The sequence below is a fragment of the Gigantopelta aegis genome, chromosome 6 (genome assembly GCF_016097555.1).
Source record: "Gigantopelta aegis isolate Gae_Host chromosome 6, Gae_host_genome, whole genome shotgun sequence".
Taxonomy (NCBI): Eukaryota; Metazoa; Mollusca; class Gastropoda; order Neomphalida; family Peltospiridae; genus Gigantopelta; species Gigantopelta aegis.
In genome coordinates, this window is record NC_054704.1 from 30,709,411 (window position 1) to 30,729,326 (window position 19,916).

General features: G+C 36.9%; 1 long non-coding RNA gene across 1 annotated transcript; it reads right to left on the minus strand.

Moving 5' to 3' along the window:
* Nucleotides 1-1,424: 1,424 nt before the first annotated feature.
* On the minus strand, nucleotides 1,425-5,861 carry LOC121375030. The gene is made up of 2 exons (XR_005958268.1): nucleotides 5,782-5,861; nucleotides 1,425-1,611 (listed from the first exon to the last, which is right to left on the minus strand). It is a non-coding gene; the product is annotated as an uncharacterized LOC121375030 (long non-coding RNA).
* Between the last annotated feature and the right edge of the window lie 14,055 nt (nucleotides 5,862-19,916).

Genomic DNA, 19,916 nt, shown 5'->3' on the forward strand with positions numbered 1-19,916 from the left:
TTGTAATACCTGCACGCACGCAGGCACGCATGCACGCACATATATATGTATGTGTGTGTGTGTGCGTGCGTTGTTTCTTATAACCCATGGTTTGATACAGCATAATAGAATCGATGTTTAATGACACCCCAGCACGAATGGTTTGATACAGGGCACATCTAAGCTCCCACCATAATTCCTCCCCTACCTCCATCCATAGTGTCATTCCATATCTGATGCTGGTATGGATTTGTTTTGACCTTTATTACAGTATTTGGTCTTATTGTTATAAGTTACTTCGTACGTAATATCTACTAAAGCTGGCATGGATTTGCTTTGACATGCCCATTTCTGATGATCGATTTGTATAATTACAAGTCGATATTCGTGGTATAAAGTGTGCTAAAGTGAACTGCCACACTCATACATGATAAATGTAACATGTAGGAAAGGTCATCACAGAGGAAGATCGCAGACTCCAGATTTACCATAAAGTTTATTTCCTTGAATGATTGTAAAATTAATGTTAGCTTGACGCACGCTTCACTGTGTTGGTTATTGCGGTGTTTGTGAAGACCTGTTCCGATATACATCGGCCATTACCTCCGAATGACAAGAAGTCTGTGATAAACGGAGATAATCAGGTTTATGGAAAAGTATTTTCTCAAAATTGTGACGAAACGCAAATATTACTTCTTTATATACTTTTATCCAATTAATGTCCAGGTACGCTGTCTTGGGCATACGACTGAAAACAAACCCCAAGTTATTTAGACCAGACGAGAAATGATATAAGAAGAAATAGAAATGTTTAAAATTAATGAGAATATTTACAATATACATGTATATTTAAGTGGCTCCTTCATTTTGGATTCATATATTTTTCATTTCTAAAATCCTTAGGGCCTTATATAAAATGTTTAATGAATGAGTGGGTGTTGGATCAGACGTACATTGTTTAATACCAATCCACGAGTGACATATCAAAGTCGTGGTATATACTGCTATGTCTAATAAGATACCTAGCTGGTATTCAGCATGAGTGGGCAGTGTTACAGATGCGGTTTTCTTATCTCATTATCTAGATAAAGTGCTGCGAAAATCATATGTTCGACACCAACAGTCGTAGTTTAAAATACACAGATGAGTCACAGAGCATGCCAACCCAACGGAAGTCCACCAAAGGGAATCAATGCCAACATTATTATTATTTTTTTAAAGACAAAAAGAACGAATAGAAAAGAAACAAGTTTTATGTATTTGAAAAATCTATAACTCGTTTTTCGTCCGTCTCCTCTCTCTCTCTCTCAGAGAGAGAGAGAGAGAGAGAGAGAGAGAGAGAGAGAGAGAGAGGAGAGAGAGACAGAGAGACAGAGAGACAGAGAGAGAAACAACGATATGTAGACATAGACTGAGAGAGAATTAAGAAAGGACGGACGTGTAAATTGGATAAAACTGTGTTCTTCAATATCACGAATATAGATTATAATATCGTCGCCGTTTTATTTGCCCTTTCCTGGTCAGTTCCTCATGAGACACAGAGGCGTGATGAGCACACTGAACACCATTCTCTTGGATCTTCCAGACAGTAGACTTGCCCTGTGGACATAGATGATTGCTGCAAATCGATTTCTAAAACGACAACGTGAAATATGATTTAAAAATAAATTATATTTAAACTATTGATTGCTGTCTCCAAAATGAAAATGTTATATAGTTATCTGTATATTATTATGTGTATAAAACCTTCGTATGTTATCTGTATAAAACCTGCGTATGTCCTAAGAAGGTTATTGGACCGTAAAAAGGAAATTACAAACCCATCAACTAGTCGAGACATATAGGTTACCAGAGTATATATGTTTCTTTTGTACTTTACACTTACTAATATCGTTACTGTGGCAAATGTTAAGAATATAAGTAGTTTTGCATTCTACTTAAAGGGACATTCCCGAGTTTGCTGCAAGTTTTAAGATGTTATCGACTAACAGAGACGTTTTGACGACTGTAATTACATATGAAATATATTTTTCTGCATAAAATATTAGTGGCTGTATATTAAACGTGTTTCTGATTGTTCTAATATTTGTACTAGGCTAAATTTCATTTTATTACCAAAAATATAATATTTTCGTACGTACGAAATTATTTGAAGACAAAATCCAGTTTGGGCTTCTTACAAATATTAAGACGACCAGAAACACATTGAATATACAGACAATGATATTCTAAAGCAGAAAATATATTTAATATGTAAGTTTAATCGTAGAACTATTTTATTAGTCGGAAACATCTTACACTGCAGCAAACTCAGGAATGTCCCTTTAAAACATGTAATTCGAACACGTATTCGAGGTTTGAGGGATTTTCCTTTTTTGGGGGTTAAGGGTGGAGGAATTTCAATTGCATATATGATATATAAGACTAAAAGTATTATACATGTTTAAATTAGCTATTTTTTAGTTCAAAACTAAATACTACAGTAGATTAAATATGATGTTTTACACATTTCATTGGTGTACTGTCCGGGTTTGCTTATATGTTACTTATCTAAACAACAAAAGTTATCCAAAATCAAGACCGTATCTTTGCACAGTGCAAAATAATGGTTGATTCCACGAAACTCTATCTAATGCCTCGTCCACGGGAGGACAGCCACTCCAGAGGCGATCCTTTACCAGATAACATAATTCTTCCTGCACTGTTCAAAGAAGACTGCAGCTTTTTTAGAAAATGTTAACATTATCGGCAATGGGACTTGATTTGTTCCAAGAGAACCTATGATGAAAATGCTATGACCTAGTGTGCGTTAGCCTTAAATGTTAGCACTCAGACACTTCCCAAGAACAACGACTACTGTTTTTAGCCACAGCATAATAATAGCTCATTAAGTTAGAAACGGCAAGTAATTGAAGTTGACACTAGGTCAATCCTTAGCCCCTTGGGCTTTGCCAAGACGCAAATATGTTTGCATGGCGACCCTTTTAAGCCATTACAACCATTTTTTAACTATAAACGTTAACGATAAAATGTTTTAAGGATTAGGTCAATTACTAGTGTAGACAGTCTAAAAATAAAGGACAACATTGGGATAATGTTACACAAAGTGTGCTATACAACAGAAATTAGAACAGTTAGCGTTATAATTCGCTACGTTAGCCAAGATGACATGATAAGCGATGTGTCAAATATTCAGTTTTCTTCTTTCGTAGTTACAAGACCTAAACCCAACAGTTTATTTAATTATTATAAAAACAGCAACAGCTATGGGAAGAAAAATAATACCCAATTTCCTGTATGAGATTTGCAATTTTGTTTAAATATTTATATTTCTTTTAAAAATGAATGAATGAATGCTTAACAACACCCCAGTACTAAAATTACATCAGGTATTGAGTGCTAAACTAAGGTAAATGCGTAAATGGAATTATGATCAACATCAATATAAAAATTCAAAAGTTCAATTAAAACACAAAAATACAGAGACTATCATAACACAAAATAAATATAAACCCCCAGAAATACTCTAAAAGATGTGCATCAACACAACCAAATGTCTATAAGACAAAAAATAAAATAGCTTAGCTGTCTAGCTAACATTTACAATTGATGGACATTGATATTAACTTAGATGCATATAACTATATTATTCACGTGCAAAGTTTAATTGTGAAACGTTCCTCTTCATAAATACTAATTAAATTGCAATGAAAATAAATTGTTTTTATCTTTCGGTTAAAATATGGATATACTTTATAAAATCTATTTTAACTGTCTTACAAACGTATAGTCGTGATTCAAGTACACATTTTATTCCACTGTTTCAACTAAATCATGCAGTCTTGATCCGGAATTCACGAATGTATAATTATTTATGTAATAGCTACTGCTCGTAAAACTGTGAATCTCTTGTGAATACCATATCTGTTAAAACAAAAGCGATGGAACATAATTTACATTTTAATTATTACCAGTGTGTGAGAGTATGCTTCCATCTATCTTTGTGTCTGTATCTGTATCTGTTAGACACAACACACACAAACACATACACAGAGAGAGAGAGAGAGAGAGAGAGAGAGAGAGAGAGAGAGAGAGAGAGAGAGAGAGAGAGAGAGAGAGAGAGAGAGAGAGAGAGAGAGAGAGAGAGAGAGCGACATAAAGAGAGAGAGAGTGACAAAGAGACAGAGAGGAAGACAGAGCGACACAGACACACAGAGAGAGAGAGAGAGAGAGAGAGAGAGAGAGAGAGAGAGAGAGAGAGAGAGAGAGAGAGAGAGAGAGAGAGGCAGATAGACAGATAGATATTTGGTAATGTCATGTATATGTAATGATAGACCTGTGTTTTAATCAAAATATTTCAACACTTGTATAAAGACAGTTGTTGCTTATTATTGGCTGTTAGATGTCTAACTTTAATACATGGTATGTTGTTTTTAGAAAAGCCCGCCAGTGTCACATATGTTTCTCTATTATTAATGTGAATTTTACCCAGTGGTATATAGCGTCGTGGTTTTTACTGCTTTGTATAGTTATGACAAAGTGCATGTACATTATACCTTATTACTGTTCTGTAGAAGTAGACTATATGACGGCAGCGGGTTTTGTTTCTTGTTCTCTAGACCAAGTGTCACAATAACCATTCGTGCCAAGCAGTCGTTAAACAACATCGCTTTCTTTTCCTTAATAAGAGCAAGTTGGTCAAAAGCCAAGTTGCAGATTATGGGTTAATGGTGAAATAATTTATTTCAGTGCTTATATTCAAAACAGGATACTAAAAGATTGACCTATTTATACCATTTATTTTACGAGTTGTAAAAACGTGATTAACGAACAAAAGAAAAAGTAGTAGTATTCTATTTCTCATTTATTCTTTAAAAATAGGTTTAAGAGAAATTTAAACGTCTTTTCCTAATAAAAAATATATTCGACACTTTTGCTTTCACAATTAATTTATTGTTTGGAAACCATTCTCGATAGTGTTCATTTCAGTGGACTATTTGACTACGTCATCGTCTTGGAGTAGTCAACCCGAATGGGCGGGACGTAGCCCAGTGGTAAAGCGTTCGCTTAAGGTGCGGTTGGTCTGGGATCGATCCTAGTCAGTGGGCCCATTGGGCTATTTCTCGCTCCAGCCAGTGCACCACGACTGGTATATCAAAGGCCGTGGTATGTGTTATCCTGTCTGTGGGATGGTGCATATAAAACATCCCTTGCTGCTAATCGAAAAGAGTATCCCATGAAATGGCGACAGCGGGTTTCCTCTCTCAATATCTGTGTGATCCTTAACCATGTGTCTGACGCCATATAACCGTAAATACAATGTACTGAGTGCGTCTTTAAACAAAGCATTTCCTTTCTTCCTTCTAGTCAACCCGATGTCATTAAATCGAATACAACATATATGGAATATCACCTTGTGATACCATATACAACGTACAGTGTTCTCTCCTGCGCCCAGGACAAGCGTGCGCTACAACAGTTTGTTCTGAATGTGCACGTAAAACCCTATAACCTGACCTGACCTCTCTAAAGGGTATGTGAGAAATTAAGGTTCGATTGCGGTGTACATGGCACAAAACTTGCCTGTTAGGGCTTTTTATATATATAAAAAATAGATTCTGGATGGTGATTGTCAGAGAAAACCTGCTGTCATATAAGCCAATTTTATCGACTAACAGCAGTGGTTTTGTATATGTTCAGATAGAAGCGACAGTACACGCCAGGAACCTTTGATATACCAAAGTGGATGACTGGTAATGCCTATAGTATTGGCCAAGCCAAATAGCTCTTATTTTTTTTTACCTGTGAGAACGTAGTATGCGCTTTTCTACACAGAAGACATCACATACCGCAATCTATAAAGTGCCAGTTGTAAAGCTTTAGCTAAAACGTAAAAAAAAACAAAACACGTCGGGTATATTAGGTACATTAATATCGATATCTGATATCACACTACTACGTAACACATACGCAAGGCAGACTACTTTTTTGTCTTCTCACCGCTTCGAGGAGTTAGTAATTTTCACCCGATATCATACCGCGAACACGTAGACTGTAATAACACACATGACTTGACAAAAACGTAATAAAGCAGTACGATTTGCCTCCGGGCAAGAATGACGCAAAGGAATGTCGCTGGAACGCTTCCGTTGTCATGGCAATTCTAGTGGTGCCCAAGATGATTCTTCAAAGATGACACCACGGCCGCGAAGACCGGCCGCTTCCCGGACGTTGTCGCTGACGCGAGACGCGTGAATCACGCAGACACCCCAGCGGGACTTGGTGCCGGAGCTGCCCTGACCACCGGTGAACGCAGTTATGTCATTTCCCTTACACAGGCCGTCAACAGCGTCAGAGAATCGTCAACATTAGTTTCCATCGCGAGTAATGTATTAAACAGCACAATAGCAACATTGCATTTTAGGCAATAGCAGTCATATCCTATAAAATGTTCATGTTTGAGGTTTTGAGAACATAAAACAAATATTCCAGGAGGAACGTTGTTTTCTGATGCTAACACCTCTGTAATGTTTGGCTAGTCTGGCCAATTATCCAATTAACCGGGATGCCTTTTAAACATTCACTCAGATCATACAATTTTGTCTGTTGAAAACGTGATTCTGTCAAAAGCTCACTGTTCGAATAAAAACGAACGCAGAACAAAACCAGTTCTAAAATTGATTACAGGAACGACCCGGAAGGTGAGTGTCCAATATGCCAATCACCCCAAAATAACATTTAATTTAAATAATGTATGCACGGGATAAAAAGGTGCGGCAGACCCACCGAAAATAAAGTAATAATTATGGTGTCTCCTCAAAGTGAAAAGACTCTTAAAGGGACATTCCTGAGTTTGCTGCATTGTAAGATGTTTCCGACTAATAATATATTTTTACGATTAAACTTACATATGAAATACATTTTCTTGTTTAGAATATAAGTGTCTGTATATTCAATGTGTCTCTGGTCGTCTTAATATTTGTAAGAAGCCCAAACTGGATTTTGTCTTCAAATAATTTCGTACGTACGAAAAAAATATATATTAGGAAATTAAATGAAATTTAACAGTACAAATATTTGAACGACCAGAAACACGTTTAATATACAGCCACTAGTATTTTATGCAGAAAACATATATTTGATATGTAATTACAATCGTTAAAAAGTCGATAACATCTTAAACATTGCAGCAAACTCAGGAATGTCCCTTTAAGGTCTTGGCAACATCGCATTTTCCTTGTATGTCTTTTTGCACTGCTCTGCGAGATCGCAAAGTTGTTAGAATTTAATGAATTAGGCCTCTGCATGGCCGTAGAACCGATATCTGGATGGGGTACAATCTCTTGTGGAGGGGCCATAAGCCAGAGTTGTTGTTTTTTAAAATGTATATGAGGTAGGGGGAAAACATACATTTTCGTCTTAAAGTGGAGGGGTCATAGGCTGCCCCGGCCCTTCCCTCCCCCGTTTCTTCGGACTTGCGCTGTTTTGGAACTGCATTAACTAGGTCATCTTTAAATACCGTTTAGTGTAAATATGCCTTTAATAGGTGGCCAGTCGGTTTTAATTTAATGTTATTCATTTTAATGTTTTGACTTGCTATAACATAATGAAGAATAAAACAAAACGAAGGAAATTAGGACAAATAGAAGTGTTCGGGCACAAAGAGTAGTTCGGCCGATCGTAAACAATATAATTATATATGACTTTAGGATTGTTCTATGTAAAAAAAAAAAAATGATTTAGAATACAAAACCGTTATATTAGTTTTCCGATGTGTTCATGCACTGGCTACCAGTAACTGTCTAGACAGGTAAAATAAAAATATTATTTATATTAATCTGTATATTTATAAATATTCTTATGAATATTTATCAACGGCTTCTACAATTGATGATGTTCACCTTTGTGGAGTATTTAGAACCAAATCAAATTCCGTAGACAGTTTTAACAGAGCAACCTTTTCAGTGGAGAATACTACAACACATCAGCCCTAAAATTAATTTTTCAGGATAATGGGACTATTTTGATAATGTATTTCTGACGAAGTGGGGGTGGATGGCATAACGTAGCCCAGTGGCAAAGCGCTCACCTAATGCTGTATAGATATAGGATCGATCCCCGCAATGGGTTATTTTGTCGTGTCAGCCAATGGTATAACGAAGGCCGTGGTATGTACTATCCTGTCTGTGTGATAATGCATATAAAATATCGCGTGCTTCTAAATGAAAATAGCGTCTCATGGAGCGACAACAATGGATTTCCTCTCTCATCATAATTATTTCCGACGCCATATAACTATGTTGATTGTCTTCTTTCAAACAACGCCCGCCATAATGATATTAGTTCAAATTAGACCAGAATGAATGAATGAATGAATGAATGAATGAATGTTTAACGACACCCAAGCACGAAAAATACATCGGCTATTGGGTGTCAAACTATGGTAAATGCAAAAACAATGTGATGATCAACATCAGTATATAAAATATATAAACAGTTAAATTAAAACACAGTGTAAAGAACTGTGCATAAATACAAATATCACAGATATATCAAATTAAAATTTAGAGTAAACGTCAGTATCGCGTAAATATTGTAATACAAATTCTGGATGGAATCGAAATGATTCCATCACATTTTTTTGTCCAAATATATCTTTTCGAGTTTCTTTGAGATGAGGACACTCCACCAAAATGTGGCGTACCGTCAGAGTACACTGACAGTGCTCAAACTGAGGTGGAGGATCCTTCTTCAAAATAAATGAATGGGTCAAGTAAATATGACCGATGCGAGCACGACACAAGACTATTTCATCCTTCCTACACTGTCTATAGGAGGACTGCCACTCTCCCAAGACTGACTTGATAGCATGAAGCTTGTTCGCAATCGCACAGTCCCAATCATGTTGCCAAGTCGAAAAGATAAATTGGCTGATACTATATTTAGTCAGTATAAGGCACACCAACCCTGGCATGAGGCAAATTCAAAGCAGACGTAGCAGCTGAATCTGCCTTTTCATTACCCCTGATGTCAACATGGCTGGGCACCCAACAAAATACAATGTCTTTATTGGCAATGGATAAAAAGACACACTTTCGTAGCCCAGTGGTAAAGTGCTCGCATGATGTGCGGTCGGTCTGGGATCCATTGGGCTATTTCTCGTTCCAGCCAGTGCTCCACAACTGATGTAAAAAGGCCGTGGTATGTCTGTCTGTGGGATGGTGGGATGGTGCATATAAAATATCCCTTGCTGCTAATCGAAAAGAGTAGCCCATGAAGTGGCGACAGAGGGTTTCCGCTCACAGTATCTGTGTGGTCCTTAACCATATGTCTGACGCCATATAACCGTAAATAAAATGTGTTGAGTGCGTCGTTAAATAAAACATTTCCTTCCTTCTTTCGAAAGTGCAGTTGCATAAAATGTACTTCTCACAAAGCAAATCGATGGTGCAATGCTATTTACAAATGCAACGTTAAATTCTTAAAACAAAAACAAATATATAAAAACTAATGCCCTTAAAGGTATTGACTGTCAGTTGTGTATGTATACTGTACGTCACGAAGTTAACGTGAGCGAGATATTAAAGTACAAAATGCGACCGATGTATCGGTGCAATAATTACTTCACCACTAAGAATAAAAGAAAGAAAACCAAGAAAGTAAACGTCAATACACGTGGTGAGCATCTGTTACTATTTTTGTCAAAGAAAAGTAACCTAAACCATCTGATGAACAAGAATAACACCGAACAAGGCAAACGAACAGTCGAGTTGCTGCTGTTGTTGTTGTTATCGTCGTCTTTGTTGTCGCCGCTGTTGTTACTAACTATAGCTCCACGCCTTTTTTTACATTGCTCTGCATAAGAGGTGGGAGGAATTACTACCAGCTAATAAACCATGAATAACGAGTTCTTTTAAAATGTATATAACGTGCGAAAGCGAATTTGATACGTGTTTAAACAACGAGTTGTGAGATACATGGTATCTAACGAAAACGAATGTATTATTCTATTTCTTAAATATCCTCAAAAAACAGGTTATAAGCAAATTTTAACATCTTTTTCGACTAAAAGTTATTTACAGCCGTTGTACTTGTAGCTGACTTACGCGTCACAGAGCCATGCTTGTCAGGTTAACTATACGTCACAATATAATCGATTTCCATCGCGTTTGTTTTTTATTGGACATATGACATTGGTGACCTGGTCATGACCTAGGAGCAGCCAGTCGTATGTCTTGAAATTGTTAACACACGTACATGTGTAAACACCTAATTGTCATAAAAACAAAATAACATATGAGGTTCTCACCAAAGGGTGTGTAAAAATATTGCTTTATTAATGGTGTCCATGATAATACAAATTAATTTTAATTAATTAAGTTTGAACACATACGTTTATATTTAATACGTATTTTCTTTGTATAGTAAAATAGTTTAAAGGAACACACCCTAGTTACGTTTATTTGTTAACCATTACGGCGTTGTTTTTCGCTATTAAACCCCATTTTTCACAAATAAAATTGCACTTTACTTACATTTTATTATTTAGAATACACATTTCCATTCACCTGAAGTGCTTTTTGGTAATCCTGATGTTTGTAAAACCACGAAATGCATTTTTTGCATTTTTTCACAAAACGTGTTGTCGAGAAAAAACCGTTAAGCAAGCGAGGTCCAATCTATTTTTAATGTCACAGACGTTGGTATATTACGTGACCGTTATCATTTTGGTTCGGTTTGTTTTCTCGTGCACGGTTCGCGCAATCAACATCCGATTTGTTGTTGTTCATTTGTGAGATTTTCTTCACAGTTCGTGAACATTTTCAGTAACAATAAAGTTCAGACAAGTAAGTGTCTCAATACAAAACGTTACAAACCCTTAAAACCAATAATTTTGCTAAGTCTTACGATATCTGGAGAGGGGATACAACCAGGACAGAACAGTTGGAACATGTCCAGGAGAGGTGAAACGAACGCACCCCAAGTCTGTGAAATTTGTCGTGACGTAGGGATTGTTGTGCTTCTACCGGTGACATCAGAATACTAACTTTCAAAATTATTTCAAGCAATTGGGACATGGGGATTCCCATGGTATTTATCGATATAAAACCTGCTTTTTCACTCCATTTGATAAAAACGTGATCTAAGTGTGTTACAGGTTTGTAGATTAACCAAATTATAATTTATTTTCGCTGGGTGGAACTAGGGTGTGCGGCTTTAATGAAAAAAAAACCGGGATATCACACCAACACTGACACAAAAAGAGTGTCTATAACCAAAACCCTCATCCATAGGAAGGAAGGAAATGTTTTATTAACGATTCACTCAACTCATTTTATTTACGGTTATATTGCATTGGACATATGGTTACGGTCCATACAGATATTGAGAGAGGAAACCCGCTATCGCCACTTCATGGGCTACTCTTTTTGATTAGCAGCAAGGATTATTTCATGTGTATCATCCCACAGACTGGGCAGTACATGCCACGGCGTTTTATATACCAGTCGTGGTGCACTGGCTGGAACGAGAAATAGCCCAATGGGCCCACCGACGGGGATCGATCCCTGACCGACCGCGCATCGAGCGACCGCTTCATGAGTGTATCATCGGAACCATTTCACAGTTAATCTAAATAGTGCCATACATGTGAGAACAAATCATTGGTATCTTCAAAGTCGCAAATTTGTACAAGACAGAGCACAGGAGATTCATATATAAAAAGAAAGAAATGTTTCATTTAACGACGCACTCAACACATTTTAATTACGGTTATATAGCGTTAGACATGGTTAAGGACCACACAGATTTTGAGAGAAAACCCGCTCTCGCCACTATATGGGCTACTCTTTCCGATTAGCAGCAAGGGATCTTTTATTTGCGCTTCCCACAGGCAGGATAGCACAAACCATGGCCTTTGTTGAACCAGTTATGGATCACTGGTCGGTGCAAGTGGTTTACACCTACCCATCGAGCCTTGCGGAGCACTCACTCAGGGTTTGGAGTCGGTATCTGGATTAAAAATCCCATGCCTCGACTGGGATCCGAACCCAGTACCTATCAGCCTGTAGACCGATGGCCTAATCACTACGCCACCGAGGCCGGTATTCATATATAAAGCCTTGTGATCATTACAGAGCCATTGCAAGCATGTACGTCTCGACAAGACAACAAAACACGTGACAACAATACAATAACATACATTATGACAAATTATATCAAACTTTAAGGCAATAAGAAAACGCGTGTTATTAACTAAACATTTTCGCCTCGATAATATACTGTATTTATCGAACCCGGCACCACTTCATCAAACTGAATTGAATGATTATGTAACTGTACCCCAGTACGAAACATACATCGGCTATTGGTATGTCAAACAAAGATAAATGACGATCAATATAAACATTCTAACATTATCAATACAAACGGTTAAACAATAGAAAAAGAGCCACATTCATTAAACATACCATGACTCATGAACATAACATATCGGAAATAAAATCTTTAAAAAGAAAACTTTATGCATGGACTATGGTAAATATAGACCTATATTGTACCGAACTGTCAAAACAAAACGAGTTAAACATTGTTACAGATGCTTAAAGAAATAATTAGGTTCCCAAGCATTTTCCGCTGGGGAACCTATTGTTTTTGATGGGATTTTTTTTTTTTTTTTACTTATTATTATTTAATTCTTATTGTTATCCTATTAGTCAACAGCTTTTTTCTTCAATATTGTTTTAGTTTCCAAACTAGCCTTCTCTATTTTAAACCTTACTGTCTTGTATTCCCACCAATTTGTTTGTTTATTCTCCTGAGGATGTTATTTTTACACTGATGAAAGGACGAAGATTAAAATAGTTTATGTACATTTAATTTTAAGGTGGTTTCAGAAGAAACAATTAAAAAAAAAAGGTTTTATAAATATTTTTTTAAATACAGACGAACGTAAAAATAATCAAATAAAATTAGAGCACATTGATTTATAAATCATCGGCTATTGGATGTCAAACTTTTGTTATTCTTGACATATAGTCTTAGAGAGGAAATCCTCTGTATTTTTTCCATTAGTAGCAAGGCATCTTTTATATGCACCAGTCGTAGTGTACTGGCTGGAACGAGAACAGACGAATGTGTGCTGTATTTGCCATCCTCAAGGAAAACCAGGAGAATGTTGCCATTCCTGCACAACAATGAGTAACAGCACACACAGGCGCCAAACAAAAACCGCACTGTTCTAAAAAATTATCACTTAGGGCATGAATAAAATGAGATAATTTGTAAACAGCCCTAGAAAATCCACATAAAGGCCAATACTCCACCGTGCATAAAAGCAAATTCTATCAAAACCATTTCTGCAACAGTCCTATATTTTCATGTTTGCCAAACAATAACGAGTTTCTGTTTTATGCCCAGCAAGCCTAGCGTTAGTAATTCATATAACCAGCCTCGGTGGTTTAGTGGTTAAGGCTGACAAGTACTGGGTTCGGATGCCGCTACCGGCTCCCACTCAGAGCGAGTTTACGACTTAGTGCGTAGGTATAAAGTCACTGCACTGACTTCTCTTTCACTAACCACTAACCGACTCATGGACAGAACACCCAGGTAACTGAAATTTCAACTACACGTAACTTATTACAAGCTTCATGACAAATTACCTTCCATGGTCAAAACAAATAAAACATTTATTTTGTTTTTATAAAAGAAATATTTAGCCCTATGTATTATTGGTCCAAACATTATCGCATTCATAGTATATGTACAAATCTCAAAAATACGTTTATATAATGTCAAACCATCATTATATAACCAACGTACAATAGCAGCAAGTGGTGTTTTATATGTACTTTCTCACAAACATCCTATTGTCATAGATAGTCCAAACGTTAAAGATGGGTTAGATAAGGGTGAAAATACATGCACATATTTAGTACGTAGTTTGTGAAGTACGATGCGCCGAGTAGGCCATTGTATGTATCAGGGTATCATTCTTTTGGTAAAATGATTTAAAATTTATTCTCATACTTATAACCCAACTAAGCTTCAAACACGTTAGCCTGGTCACACACTTCAGTTATTTGGGTTGTTTGTTCAACATGGGTTAACGGTCAGTTAATAGAAAGAGAGAAGTCGCCAAACTTGCTCTGCAAACTCGGCGTCTGACTGACTTTTAAAGTCAGTGGCTTCACGATGCCCCATCGAGGCCAATATTTAAATTTATTTTACACTATCGTTATTATAACGGCTTTGTCAATAAATAACTTTTAAAAAGTTATACAGCATAAATTACAGTTGAATGGTATAACTCTAATTAAAAAGAAAATGTCAGGAAGAAATCATATTGACTTTAATTATCGCAACCAGTTTTATATTGAAATTGTGTCAAATTCAAGTTGATGTTATTCTGTCGCGTTGCGATGATGTAAATACAATTTTGCCGGAGTGTGGAAATATTCACGTTTCTGTGCCGTGAAATCGATATTCACAGTCTGAAATTGTTCCTGTGGCAAATTTTAAATCTTGTATATGGGGCCTTCTATGGGTTTCCACAAACCATACTTCAAAACTTCAATAACGATTCTGGTAAAAGCCAAGAGAGATGCTGATATTTTCTTTAGGTATAATTCACACAAAAAAATGTCCAACTGACACAACATGCAGTGCATTAATTACTATTTTTTTTCAAAGTGACGAAAAAGCAGTTAATTGCGTTACCAAAACTGTGCAGGGACGTAGCGTTTCAAAAGTAATCACCCCGAGTTTGCCCATACGAAAAAAAACATGGAATTTCGCCAGAACGTTATCGATCGCTACTTTGGATGTAGTTAAAGAATCCGAGTTCTTTGTTCCGTGCCATGTTCCCGAGTGCTGCAAATCAATGGAAACGGCCCTTCCAGGAACGGGAAGATCGGATCGATGGTTCCTTGCCAAATTGAATCGATTTGCTTTTGCAAACTGCTAGACGAGGGAACCGTCTGAGACAATCTGTCAGGACTAGCCCCCCTATAATTCACAGGTCAAGTGATTTGTATTGGAAGTTTTCCCATCGTTCAGATGAGACATGTTCCATTCGATTCCAAGCTAAAAACTGCTGCTCCGTCCGCCATCTTTGTTCCAAAAAAAACAACCTCAACTGAACTTGCTGCAGATGTGTTGATTAACGATGGTCCCAAACTAGATTAGCGGTATTTCATTTAGGGGTTATGTTAAATGATGATGATCATCACACATTGTGTCTTAACCCTCTAGAAATATTCTGTGTAGCAATGGGCTGAGAATATGTGGCTAAAGCTCTCGTTGGCTATTTAGCCTGTTATGTATATAGCTGCCAATGTAATGGCGGAAAATGCATCATTTTCATAAGAACATAATATAGCATTTATTGAAACAAGACGGGCGTGCTCTCCTATTAAAATTGTAACAATATTTAATTTTCAAAATATCTAACTTAATAAGATTATTAATTTATTCGGAAGGACAGACGTTATACATTGATATAAGACTGCGAAAAGCAAAATTTTGTAATGACAATAAAGTAAGTTAGTGAAAAAACAGGAAAATAGAAAACAAAAACCGTAGTAAAGACAATAACTAAAATAAAAGTAGTAGACGAAACACAATAGTTGCAATAGTATAAAAAAGAAGACAATGGTTGCAATAGTAGAACGACAGACAGTAGTTGCAATAGTAGAAGAAGGGAAGAGAATAGTAGTAGCCGAAAGAACACCAAAGACAATAGTATTGCAACAGTAGCTGTAGAATGGAAAAGATTATCTTTGCAGTAGTAGTGCAATAGAATAAATAGTAAACCAATGTTGACGCATGACAATTTCAGTTTTTCGGTTTTGAAAACCAATGATAGTGAAAAATCAAATTTTTACAATACTTTAAGAGGATGGAAAAGAATAGCTCCTGAAAATCACACCTCTCAAATTGTCAAAAATAACAATGACAAGAATTGTAACTCGTTAAAAATTAATTCTACAACAAAAGCAATTGTAACAATCAAACCAGATTTATTACATTTGTAAAGCTTACCAACAGACTAGTATTATATTAGAAACGCACTTTGTTTAAGGTAGGATGAGGAGGGATGAACGATATTTCACATGAATTAAGATTATATATAAAAGCCCTTCAACACACGAAAGTCTGCAATGTTGTAGGAGAGTATAAGTAATACTAAAGCCAATAGTGCTGGAGCGGTAAACAGAATGGTAAAGATAATGATGCAGTATCAAACAAAAGGACTGAAAAAGAGTAGCAGTATTAACACTGAGTTTGTAGCGATGTCAGCACAACTTGGTGTGTCTTCTTATGAGCTATTGTTATTATTGTTGATGATGGTGATGATTATGATGGTGATGATGGTGGTGGTGATGATGATGGTGGTGGTGGTGGTGATTATGATGATGAATTTAATGATGGAGGTGATGATGAATATGATGATGATGTTGCTGCTTATGATAATTATGTTATTGTTGTTGTTGATGATGTTGATTATGATATTATTATTATTATCGTTACTGTTGTTGTTGTTGTTGTTGTTACTGATGGTGTTGCTGGGTGATGCACTGCACTAATTCAATCTACACGAGAGAGAAAACACCCCAGTACCCTTAGCACCAGCTTCGAGTATCATTATTATTTAATTGTGTCTTTCTGCACGCAGACTAGTAACCTTGCATCGCACTGGAGACTGCGGTGCGTTTAAACGAATTTAAAACAAAGCAGAGTCATGCCTGTGCATACAGACCGTATCAAACTGATTGGCACAATTTGCAGAAAGTGGACACTGCCCATCAATGCAGCTGTAATTAAGCGAAGAATTTCAAACAACTCTATCACGTTCATTTGTTAGACGAGATTTCCTTTGTTACACTTCCAAGAGTTCGGTTTCACTTTTGTTCCACACAGCATGTGCCCACAGTGTGATGGGGTATTAGTATATTTCAAAAACAGCTCTTAGTACAGGTCCAAATGGTAATCAGTATGGCAGTGAAGGTCTCATTTTTAATTGGCATATTTTATATCTATGGTCAAGGCCTCAGAAGTTGGATAACTTGTGACCAATTCGTGTATATATACAAAGTATATGCATTAAAATGCTTTCAATCAATCTACTGTCATTTAGGTGTACTATTGTTTTGGGGGTTTTGTCGGGGTTTTGTGCGATAGGGTCTTTTTTGTTTGTATGTTTGTTTTTGTTTATTTGGGGGTTTTTGTGGGGGGTTTTTTGTTGGTTTTTGTTTTCTTTTTTTGGGAGAGAGAGAGAGAGAGAGAGAGAGAGAGAGAGAGAGAGAGAGAGAGAGAGAGAGAGAGAGAGAGAGAAGAGAGCGAGAGTGTGCGTGTGTGTGTGTGTGTGTGTGTGTGTGTGTGTGTTTTTTGTTTTATTTTTATTGTAAGTTTTAAAGCTACTGCTATACCAAAAGAAAACACAAGTTCCCCTCGCGCCTAACTTAAATAAACGTTTGGCTCCGCTATCTGGTGACTATCGTGGAACACGGACTGCTATAGACCTACCAGTACTCCACAACTGGCACATCAGTGTTTGTTATATGTGCCACCATAAAAGATCAAATATCTACACCGACGTTCAAGCTAATTGAGCTGCAATGCCCAGAACAGCCTCTTTGAACTCTACCTGAGTTTTACACGCTTAAAGTTTAGTTGTACAAAAACACGAAAGTAAAGTATATGATGAGGTAATTTATCAACGTTTGTAGCTTGTCACTTTGACTATATCAGACAGACTGATTGATGGACGGACAAATAGACAAACTCTCTAAACGAACTAATTAAAAGCATTTGTTATTCCAAAAATGCTATTGACGTGTATTTATTTCAGTGTACTGACGAGGGGGAACAAAAGGTTAGAAAACACCATTATTTGTCTGAAATACGTCCGAGCGGATAGAGTTTGCCGCACTTGAGAGCCAAACGGAGACAATGGCCACACATTTGGTATTATTTTAGTCACGTCCTCGATTAGACTGATTAATGTGCCTGTTCTTGAGGCGGTGCATCTAAGAGATACAGTCGGTCGGCCATCTTGCCTACGTTCAGCGAAAGAGAGGAACGCTAACGCTTGCTTGTGAAACTCACAATCCTTTCTAGAAATGTGTTTTTTCTGCTATATCTGGCTGAACGCACGACTGGACTCTCAGCTGATGAAAATTAAAGTCTCCTGTCCGTGGCTTTATCGCTATTCATGTGGGAATGTTGAAGTCATCGTTAATTTTCCTGAAAAATTGGTTTATAAATATCGACCTGAGGGATCCTTGAATACGGTTTAGTGAAAGACAAAAAACACTTGAAGAGAAACAAACCAATAACAATTACTATTTTATAACAAAATAAATATTTAATTCAGTGATGATAAAACTTCCTAACACACTGGTTAAAAAATAAATAAAATATTTAAAAAAAACAAAATCAACAAGAACATGCATAATCATTTAAAACAAGAAGAATTAAATGAACAGATAAAGTACACGGGCGTAGGAAGGTACCAAAAGGGAGGGGGCACACACACACGCACACACACACACACATATGTATAAATATATAAAAAGAATCGCTGCTGTTAAAAAAGTGCCCTGCGGCCCCCCCCCCCCCCCCCCCTCGCTTCCTACGCCAGTGACGTATATGTTAATCATGGCCTATTAGACATCATAGACGTGGGGTAGGTGACTGTCCCACACACCGTCTTTATTACAATCCAAAACACAATTTAGAATACATTTTCAACAGAGCTGCAATAGTACCAAGTCACTAATTGTTTTTTAACTCTACCATTAAAATCATTACGCTAGTAACGTTTAAGTCATATTTGATCTAAATTCAACCATTAATGCGCTACTAACTTACAAATTTTAAATGGTGAGATCCAAACAGAATTGATTAAGACGAAACAGTACGAAGTCACAAATCGTTTGTATACCACTACCATTAAAACCCTGGTAATGTTTCAGTGATATTTGATTTAAATGCAACCATTATGTAAAGAGCCACTAACCTACATGTTTTAAAAGTTAAGTTCCAGATAGAATTGATTAAGATGAAATAGTACCATGTCGCATTTTTTTAATACTACTACCATTAAAACCATAGCAATGTTTCACTCATATTTGATCCAAATACGACCACTAAATCGCTCCTGGCCTACTCTTTTAGAGTTAAGATCCAAACCGAATTGATTAAGATGAGCTGAATGATGGCAGGATGCGTAAGTACACATTGTACTCTTGGCGGATTTTGATACTAAAGATTAATACATAACAAACGGCAGCTGTTAAATAGGTTTTGGCACGTTACCACTATTCATTACTTGTGTTCAAAACATAAAATGCCTGGGGAATACAGAGTGGTATTAATGGCCAGCTAGACAGCAACATCATTAAAGTGGTACCAAACTATCGAAGGTTTTAAATATATCACATAGAAAGTGGTCTGTTTTAACACCAAGTGTTCTATTTTAACAGCAAATCGTGATATTACAGTAGAGTTATATTATTACTCGTATATGCTGTCGCTGTGTGGGGAAAATGTACTCCAGTTTTTTTTATTCTATTCGCATGGGGTGGGGGGGGGGGGGGGAGACGTAGCCCAGTGGTAAAGCGCTCGCCTGATGCGCGGTCGGTCAAGAATCGTTCCCCGTCGGTGGGCCCATTAGGCTATTTCTCGTTCCAGCACGTGCACCACTACTGGCCGTGGCATGTGCTATTCTGTTTGTACATATAAAAGATCCTTTGCTGCTAATGGAACACTGTAGCGGGTTTCCTCTCTAAAACTATAATCTGTCAAAATTACCAAATGTTTGACATCCAATAGCCGATGATTAATAAATCAATGTTCTATAGTGGTGTCGTTCAACAAAACAAACTCTCTCTCTCTCTCTCTCTCTCTCTCTCTCTCTCTCTCTCTCTCTCTCT